The following is a 10767-nucleotide window of genomic DNA, read 5'->3' on the forward strand; positions in this document are numbered from 1 at the left end:
CCCATCCGACGGGTGGTGCATTAATTTTCCATGGCTCGAAATCATTGTTTACTGACCCTGCAATCACCACATGACCTTTCCCCGTGCTTTGGCCTCACTCGCACGCTATCGCGAATCACTTCCCGATAGGTCACCCATCCTTCCACTACTCCAGCTCAAGCACGCTTAACTCTGGAGTTTTTTCAGGATGTGCTCCGGAAAAGGTAAGTCAACTTTGGTGACATAGGTAGCTAAATCAATTCTCTTAAGCCTTTTCACATATCACAACTCGGGATGTTACATATTGAGTTTTGTTTGTTTGTTGAAAGGACCCTTTGTTGAAAGGATACATAGAGTTTTATTTGTTGAATGGATGAGCTTTGGAGTTAAAGAAAAAGGAGGACTAGTTAAGGCTAAAGGGTTATCATGAGAAGGAGAAAACCATGAAGCAAGAGATGGTCATAAAGGAACTCACTGAAGGAGAAATAGCTAAGAGGCAAGAGGCTGGAAGATACTGAAAGAATGAGGAGAGAGGTGCGCTTCTGCTTCACGACATTTGAAGAGAAGCAAGTTGAGGATCAAATATTCGATCGTTTGTTTGTATTTATATTCATATCTATATATAAATATATATATATATAGTGATCTTAAAAACGTGAATCGCAAATCTACAACCATAAGTATATTTTAAATAGAAGGTGAGAAAATAGCTACTAATTTGAGTCCAACGATGATTCTCAAGGGATGATATCTTGTTGCGGATAAAATACATATACAATCTTAAATGATACCGTATATACTGAAGGGAAGCTCTAATAGTGGTTGAGCTATAGATACCACCAGTACTACCTTGGTAACTTTTAATTACACCATCTAGCTCACATACATATTTTCTTTTACAACAACACTATGATTGGGTTCGAATTAAAAATAAATCAAGTATACGCGCAAACAGCTTCGATTATTATGTTTACGAGGATAATATAGTTATTAAAACTATTTAAAAGATATTGTATTGAAAAATAAAATTTATATATTTAATACACACCTAGCAATTTTTAATTCTAATGTTTATTTTTTAAAAAATTATTAAATAGATACGATTTTAAATTAATATTATAAATATAAAACTTCAATATTCATATTGGTAATTAATGTATTAAGTTATGTTCTTTTATTTCGTAGTTTTATTTATGGGATGTGGATTTTGGATAAAAAAAAATTATAGTAATAATCAAATTAGGAAACTCGAATTTGAAATTAAACACTTACTGTATTTGGAATGAAAAGAAATTAAGTGGAACTGAAAGTATTATAAATAATTAGAACCCATAAAACGTCAACAAAATAACAATAGCTTAGGAACGTTCAATCCGGTAAAAACGAACCAAAATAGAGAAAATAGTATGAATTTGATAGTACTAAATAATCTGAATGAATGTGATTTTTAAGAAACCACAGTATATGGATATGGTTCAATATATTAACAAATACAACCGAATAAATCGAAGTACTAATTAATTAAAACATATTATTATACATATATATAAATTTTATAATAGTATGTATTAGATCATTATTTCCAATAAGAATCAGAAAAACTGGCTATAATATTAGTCATTATAATCATAAACTAAATATAAAATAAACATAATTATGATATTATTGGTAGATATTGTTGATATCAATTGTTAATATCTATTTATTAATTAAATATTCTAAATATCATGATAATTATATATTAAAATATATATTTTAAAAAATAATACTATATATATCAGTATAATAGGTTAATGTTTATTAGTTATTTTAAATATTATGATAAATATATATATATATATATATATATATGTATATTAACATAAATTTTAAATATTAATATTAATTAAACTAATGACTTATCTTAAATTTAAGGAGAAAATGACAAATAAGCATATTCACTAAAATCATGGAAAAAAATGACAAATAAATAAATTCATTTCTCAAATAATAGTATAGATTTATAATTTGCTTACTGATGTTAATTTTATTATTCCTTAAGTTTATATATTTTCTTATAACCATAAGAATCAGAGATGTGGAAGATGATTTATGGGATGACTTCTCGTTACGCTACTACGGTACATATACATGAGTTATAGGTAGGACATCGGTTATTTTGGAAAACAAATCCTCGCTATATTAATCCTCGATCATTACAACATATTTTCGTAGCCACGTGTCATTCCCTATTGTTAGAAAAATAAGTTGGTACATATAAACATATACTACACTTTTTATTAAACTAACTATCAAATTAATTGTGGAAGCACCCTAGTCTATTGGTTAAGGTTTAAATGCTTTTACACCAAGGTCTGGGGTTCGAATCCCAGACTATGCAATTTCTTGCAGATTATAGGATGCGAAGCTTTCGGAGGTTCCAGAGTACTGTAAGCAGAGCCGTTCGTTGTGATCGCCTGTTGCGGTGAGAGCCTGTCCATCGAAGATATCGTACATGCAGAACCGTCCGTGGTTTCAAATGTTTCGGGGAGAGCTTCATCGTGGAATCATTATTCGTGGAGCTGTTCATCAATATCGCATATGTTGTAGGTACTTGATCATCATATGTAATAGATTTAGAGATTATATTATGATGTAATGTGTTACCCAGCGTTAAAAAAAAAACTATCAAATTAATTATTAGTGTACAAAAATTATTTTTTCTTTCCTTAAATAAAAACTACGGAATTACCTAATATAGTTAACATATATATGACAATTAATGATTATGAATAATACATATTTGATAACAATTTGTCTATCCTCTCTCTTTTTGTTTAATTTTATACTATTAAAAGATATTAAAAATCACATTAAGTATATAATAAAAAAAATTAGATTTTTTTATATGTTGTATTTTGAATTTTTAAAAATGACTATAAATTACTAAAAATGGTAAAAGTCTCACATTGAAAATTTTGTGATCAATGGTTTAACTTTTTTTTTGTTCAAGTAAAATACAAATGATCATATATCGTAGGGGTGGACGTTCAGATACACGTTCGGGTTCTTATCGGGTATTTCAGTATAAAGGTACAAAACTCATTCGGGTATTTCTACATTTCGAGTCGGGTTTGGATATTTTGGGTTGGGTTCATATATTTAAATTTTGAAGAAAAAATAAATAAATTATTCATTGTTTAACTTTTTTGTATTTAAAATATATTTTAACTTAACTGGTTTTCTAATTTATAAAAGACAAAAATATTAATAGGTTAGAAAGACACTAATTTAGTTGTTGTTTTGAAATTTTAGATGCAAATTTTGTTAATACAAGAAACAAGAGTTTGATATATATTTTAAATGTGTAGCAAATGATTTTATCCATAATTATATGTATATTATCTAATTTTGAACAATAAGCATCATTAATATAAATATTTTGAATAAAATGAGAGAAATAAACTAGAAATATAGGGTTAAGTATACTTATGTTTGGCTATCTTCAGATATCCATTCGGGTTAGGATATTACCCATTCGTATTCAGATATTACCCAAACAGGTAAATAAGTAATTTGTTTTGTTGTTCTTGAATTAGATGATTTTTAGACTGAATTGGTGAATATATACTAGACAGACATTTATATTTCGAGTCTGCACTTATATTCTATAACAGTTTGATATATTATATTTGAACACTAACCTATTAATATAGTTTGCCGGTGATTGTTTTTCAAAATTTTGATTCTTAGATATATATCTGGAGTGAAACTAATTTTTACAGATGTCTATTTTTTAAATTGATACTTATGTAATTCACCGAATTCATAAAAGAAGTTAAAAAAAAGAAACTTAACTCATATCAATGAAACAAAGACGGGAACGAAAACATAATTTTATAGAGGTAGAAAATGAAATCACTTATGAAGAGTCAATAGTAAACAAATCGAGAATAGAAAACCTAATCCCTTTTCGTCATTATATAATTGATGTTGCCTATTTGGTTTTGGTGATTTGTGTCAGCCGCAAAACTTAATTTCCTTTTGTACATATGAAGTCTTAAAATAATTAAAATGAGATATAATACGTTAACTATTCAACAACGATGATATATTTAAAATACCAACATTTGTATTCGTCATTTTATAATCGATAAAAATTGTAGTGTTGCAAAATGTTAAAACCATTTAATAAATAAACATTATTTTAAAAACTCACTCCGTGCGCATTCGCGCGAGTTATCATCTAGTTTATATATTATTTGAAAAGCATTACAACATTTGAGGTACACATGTGTCACCACTATAATAATTTTTAGAATCTTAGAGAAATAGATTGGTCTATCTAAATATATAATAAGCTTTTAAAAATAAAAATGTCTTTTTGTTATAAAAAATATTTTTTAAAACTAACCACAAATTAATTATTAATATTCTTCATTTTTTTCTTAAATAAAAATTACGAAGTTTCCTAATGTGGCTAAAGTATATATGAAAATTAATGATTTTGAATAATAAAGATTTGATAAGATTAGTATATGATGTAACATTTTTGTTTAATTTTAAAATTTTAAAATATATTAAACAACCACAATAACCATATAATAAAAATTAGATTTTTTGTATAAGTTATATTTTAATTTTTTAAATGACCATAAATTACTAAAACTGTTAAAAGTCTCACATTGAAATTTTTGTGATCCAAAGCCAAAAACTTTTGTTATGACAAGAAACAAATTATTACAAACTCATATAAATAGGAATTAACATTTAAAAAATATTAAGATTAAAAGACACAAACACATATATATATATATATATATATATATATACTATAGCTTAAAGTAAACTATATACCATATAAAATACATAAATATTTTAATTTTCAAATTTTCTTTAAACAATTTTTTTTTTGATAAAAGCTTTGAAGAAATATTGACATTAATAATTAAATTTCAACCTTTGTATTGCATTTTAAAACAAATATATATAAAAATTACTATAACTATTAAACACCCCACAAAAAGTATTTGTTATCAGTGATTTTTTTTTTTGTTATAAAAAGATACAAATGATCAAAAAATCATAAGAGTAGAAAACATTATTTATATGGTGACAGTAAATTAATTATTTATGCTTAAAAAAACGCTCTCTCGGCGATGAACAAGGTGATTTAGGGTTTCTATGGTGACTCGACGACGATGTGATCCTGGTATTGATGAGGGAGGGTGGATCGGAGTTGATCTCTTTCAAATAAAGGATCGAGGAGATACGGAAAGTCGATTTTCATTAAGTTCGCGACAGATGGAGATGACTACAAAAAGGGTTTTTTTGGGAAACTATGGAAATTAAGGATTTCAGGGGATCAGGGCTTGGTGTCTATCATCATCAAGATGAAATCGAGACTCTTTCAAGGTAATATCTCTGTTTCTTTCAAGTCATGGGTTTCGTTACAGCGTATGGAGATACGACTAATCAATTTGGGATATGGAGAGAATGGATTTTCCGGGTAATTGGGATTGAAAGTTCATGGATTGAGTATCTCTGTGGGATTGTGATTGAGTGTTTTAATTATGGAGGATCTGGCATCATTATGGAATATCTTCTTTACAATAGAACGGTGGAGTGGAATCATTATAAAAGGATGTTTGGGTCTTCGATACGTTGCATCAGTTTCTCTTGTTTTCTATCAATTACATTCAAAAATATCAAGGCTTTCTTTGTATCATGTTGCAGAGTCAGTTGCTAAGCAACAATGGAGAGAGCACCCGCAAAAGCCTAAAGATTTCGGTCCCCCACTTTGATAACTCCGAGTTGATCAAATCCTTCTCCAAAATGTTGATCGGAAGGTGCATGAATCCAGAGGAGCACGACATGAAGGCGTTGATCACGAATATCCCAACGATCTGGAAACTGGAGGGCCGGGTAGCCGGCACAGACCTGGGACTTGGAAAGTTTCAGTTTGCTTTTGAAAGGGAGGAGTTCAGAATGGCTCCCACTTACGAAAGTATTGGGGATGCTATATTGGAAGAAAGGTGGCGGTTGATGTGGAACACGCTTGTGTCCAAGTGGTGGTAGACGCATTCAAAGAGCTTTGCTTTGAAACCACAATAGATTTTAAGGGAGGGGAGTTTTATTAGGGAGAGGAAGCTTTGGTGTCCTTGCAGTACGAGAAGATTTTTGGCTATTGCCAAATATGCTCCATTCTTTGTCATAAGGATGAGAAGTGTCCTTTGGATAAGAAGAACACAAAGAAGAGTCCGGAGAGGAAAAGGGAGATAAGAGAGGGAAACGGTGGATGGTATGACAGAGGAAAGCACGATGATAGGGCCAGAAGTTATAAAGGGGTGATCATAAATGGCAATGGAAATCAACAGAACAGAGATCGAGAGAGTCGAGATTACTACGGGAAGGGGAAAGGTAAAATGTTTGAAGAAGCTGACTCTAAATGGGTGAAGGTTGCGGAGAGAGGATCTAAGAGAATCATCTACTCATCTTGGAAGCTCTTGTGGTGATGGTGAAAATTCATATCGAAGATCCATGCGAAGAGAGTAAACCAGGTGGGTGGTCAGGAGAACCGGATTTACACATCTCCAGGACGTACACGAGCTCAAGACATTAAGAATGAGACACAGGAGGAGGGCTGAGAAGAAGGGGAGATCAAGAATTCTGGGGGAGGGCTTACAATTAAACCTTCTAAGGAGTTTCAAGATGACTTGGCCAAGACACATGCGGCTGGAACAGAGGTAATTTCGGATCCCATCGATGAAGATGAGGGGCTAGGTCCAAGGTCTTTTAAAGGATCCTATTGATGACGAAGAGGATGTGATGGAGATGGATGAAATTAAGGCTGCTTTTCTTGAACATGGGATTGATATGGATGTTGCGGATGACTTACCGGACTTTTCAGAGGAGGAAACTGAGGGAGTGATCACGGGTCATGGGGAGGAGGAAGCCCATGTTCATGAGGGAGAGGATCAGGCCTTGTTTGAAGCAGATAAGGATGCAACTGCAGCATATTTGGCGAAGAAACAGGGGACCCGTAAGCGGTTGTTTAAGCCAACAATTGCCACTACAGGAAGCACAAAGATGAGGGTTGCTTCTGCGCTAGTTTCACCTCGTAAACGTGCTGCAGCTAAGCCGTGTATCTGTCATGGGGAGAACAGTAAGCAACTGGAGAGTAAGGGACCTTCAAACTTGAAATCGGGACATCAAAAAGGTTAATTTATGGATCAAGTCTCTCTTGCAATTAGATCAAGAAAACAGGATTTGGCGTCTGGTTGAGGGTGTTTAATTTTTTCAATAAGCTCTATGAGCATTTGCATTTCTTTGGGATTTCAGGTTTTTATGGAATTTGCTTTGCTCTTGTTTTTAGATAAGATAAATGTCATGGCTTTGCAATGGAAGAATAATGGTGTGTTGAGTTATTGTTGTTGGCGTTCTCTTGCGCTCTCTATTTCTTATGTTTTTTTTGTTTGAGTTATGCCATTTGGTGAAATTTGCAATGGATAGTGGAATTGGAGTGGGGTTTATGGATGTTCTTTGCATTGGTTTTAGGTTTATTTTGTTTGCTTACGGTGGATTTGGTAGAGGTGTGCAACCGAGGATGATGGGGAATGGAGGCTTCGAGGAAATGGATTTAGGCTTACATTTGATCTGTAGTTTACGGTGTGGTCTTCCATATTTGGGACCGTTAATAAGATCTGTGTGAGATTCGCTCATTTTATATTTCTGGTGGTCAAACTGTTCCACTAAGATTTATGAATTAGCAATAATTTTTATGGCTATTTCTGAGGAAAACAACAGTTTACATGGCTTGTGGATTAGGAGTTTTGTTATTTTGGTGCTTCTTTGTTAGTTATGATTACTGAGTTTAATGGCTCTGGGCATCATGATAAGGAATGGGTATGGCTTCATGGAAAAAATGTGGGTTTCGATGTGAAATATCAGGCTAGTCTTGATGGAAGTTTATGTGGCTTAATTACTTATGTGATGGGTGGAACTTGGTTCTGTCATATACTGCAGGCAGAGAAGGGTGCTGACTGGTATCGGGGGCATTATAAGGGAGCAATCCGTTTGAATGGTGTCTCTTTAAACACATTCATTCCCCTGGTTGCGAGGCGGTATCAACGAGAGGACTTTCAAACATACGAAGAAGTTGGTAGAGGTGTGCAACCGAGGATGATGGGGAATGGAGGCTTCGAGGAAATGGATTTAGGCTTACATTTGATCTGGAGTTTACGGTGTGGTCTTCCATATTTGGGACCGTTAATAAGATCTGTGTGAGATTCGCTCATTTTATATTTCTGGTGGTCAAACTGTTCCACTAAGATTTATGAATTAGCAATAATTTTTATGGCTATTTCTGAGGAAAACAACAGTTTACATGGCTTGTGGATTAGGAGTTTTGTTATTTTGGTGCTTCTTTGTTAGTTATGATTACTGAGTTTAATGGCTCTGGGCATCATTATAAGGAATGAGTATGGCTTCATGGAAAAAATATGGGTTTCGATGTGAAATATCAGGTTAGTCTTGATGGAAATTTATGTGGCTTAATTACTTATGTGATGGGTGGAACTTGGTTCTGTCATATACTGCAGGCAGAGAAAGGTTCTGACTGGTATCATGGGCATTATAAGGGAGCAATCCGTTTGAATGGTGTCTCTTTAAACACATTCATTCCCCTGGTTGCGAGGCGGTATCAACGAGAGGACTTTCAAACATACGAAGAAGTTGGTAGAGGTGTGCAACCGAGGATGATGGGGAATGGAGGCTTCGAGGAAATGGATTTAGGCTTACATTTGATCTGTAGTTTACGGTGTGGTCTTCCATATTTGGGACCGTTAATAAGATCTGTGTGAGATTCGCTCATTTTATATTTCTGGTGGTCAAACTGTTCCACTAAGATTTATGAATTAGCAATAATTTTTATGGCTATTTCTGAGAAAAACAACAATTTACATGGCTTGTGGATAAGGAGTTTTGTTATTTTGGTGCACAAAAAATTAAGACGGTTTTTTACGGGAATGTTAAAATATGTGGAAATTTTAGGGAACAAGTCGCAACCATAATACCACTAAATTGTAAGTTATTGGGAAGTTTCCATTGGGGAACGGATGGGATTGCTTAAAAGTGATAAAATTATAAGGCTGCTCGCACAGTGTGTACATATCGCAAGAAGAGCAAGGATCAGGATTGGGGACATCAAGGAGGTACCAGCGATTAAGGATATCATTACATCTAAAATTTCTAGCTCTACGGAGCACCTACAATTTATTTTTTAAATGAGAGTACTAAATTGGAATTGTAGGGGAGTGGAAAGCAAGTGGGCTATAAGTTACCTCATGGAGGTATGGCAAAAACATAAACCAGATTTCTTATTTTTATCTGAAACAAAGCAAGACACAGAGTTTGTTAAAGACTTTCAATCGCACTTTGGATATGATAAAATGGTAACAGTGGATCCCATCGGGAGGAATGGTGGTTGATAGACCATGGATTTGACCCACTTTTATCCATGGTTTATAAGTGTTTTAACTACTAATTATTATATTATAGAGTTTATTTAGAATATTTATAGGATCATGAGTGATTTGGAGATAAGTGATGATTTTAGAGCATTTTGGAGATATTTGGAGCAAACACCCGAGATGACCATCGAGCTCGACCATCGGTAGATATTGAAGAAGAATAATCGATCGATGTTCATGTCTTGACATCGATCGACAGCGAAGCCCGCAGAAAGCCCGTTTGGTCACAGCCAACTTGAAGCCCAAGTATTCACCAATTCACAAGATTACTCCTGACGAGTTTTAACCTAATTATATAAGCTTTGCCACCATGTTAGAGGCAAATTGTGCTTTCTTGTTTTATTATTTTCACAGCGAGGTTTTTTAGGATTTTGATAGATTGGAGAGAAGATTCAAAGTTATAATTTGTGATTGGAACTCCATTAATATCTATTTACTATTCTAATGAAATTTTCTTACCTAATTGCTGTTATGAATTTTTTAGCCATGTCTGAGTAGTTCCATTGTTAGATTTTAGGGTTTAAATAGGTTAAGAGGGATTAGCCCCAACTATAGATTGCTGAGTTGTGATAATTGTCATTAGGATTGTTCATTAATGTCTGTCTCTAGATTAGCTACCTAGAACATGCCCTAGGATTGATAGATAAAGACGAGAGCTTCATTCTCATCCTGAAAACATTCTAACTGAGCTAAATTTCTTGCTATGAGTAAGGTGAGAGCTGATCTAGTGAGCTTAGTAAGCTATCATTCAACCCGCGCATAAAGCTTAACTAGAAGCGCGTCGATCGTATCATTATTGAATAATCGATCGACGGAGCGAAAGGTGAATCAATCGATATCCCTATCGGATCATCGATCACCACTTTCTAATTGATCGACAAACGATAGTTGAGATCATTAGATCTAGTTAATAGACAAGTCCAAACATGCGAAAGCTGATAGACTTGTTGACTAAGTAGTTGAGCTTTACATTATCATGCATGCAACTCATTAGGCATCTGTAAGATTATAATCCTAAGTTTCCTGAATAAAAATCCTAAGTCTAGCTATTTCCTTTTAAGCACCAAAACCTCAACCAATCAATTGAGCAAATATTTGCTTGATAAAAACTTCAATTTACATTTAAATCATTAAAACATCCTGCTTAACAAATCATATTAGATTTCTTAGGTTCTCTAGCTCCCTGTGAATTCGATCCCTAAGTACTACAAATCGACCTCTTATTTGAGAGAGTATAAGTCACTCCTTAGGGTAATTTGAGTGGTATCAGTGGTTTAGC

Source organism: Brassica oleracea, chromosome C7 (assembly GCF_000695525.1).
Source record: "Brassica oleracea var. oleracea cultivar TO1000 chromosome C7, BOL, whole genome shotgun sequence".
NCBI classification, from domain to species: Eukaryota; Viridiplantae; Streptophyta; class Magnoliopsida; order Brassicales; family Brassicaceae; genus Brassica; species Brassica oleracea.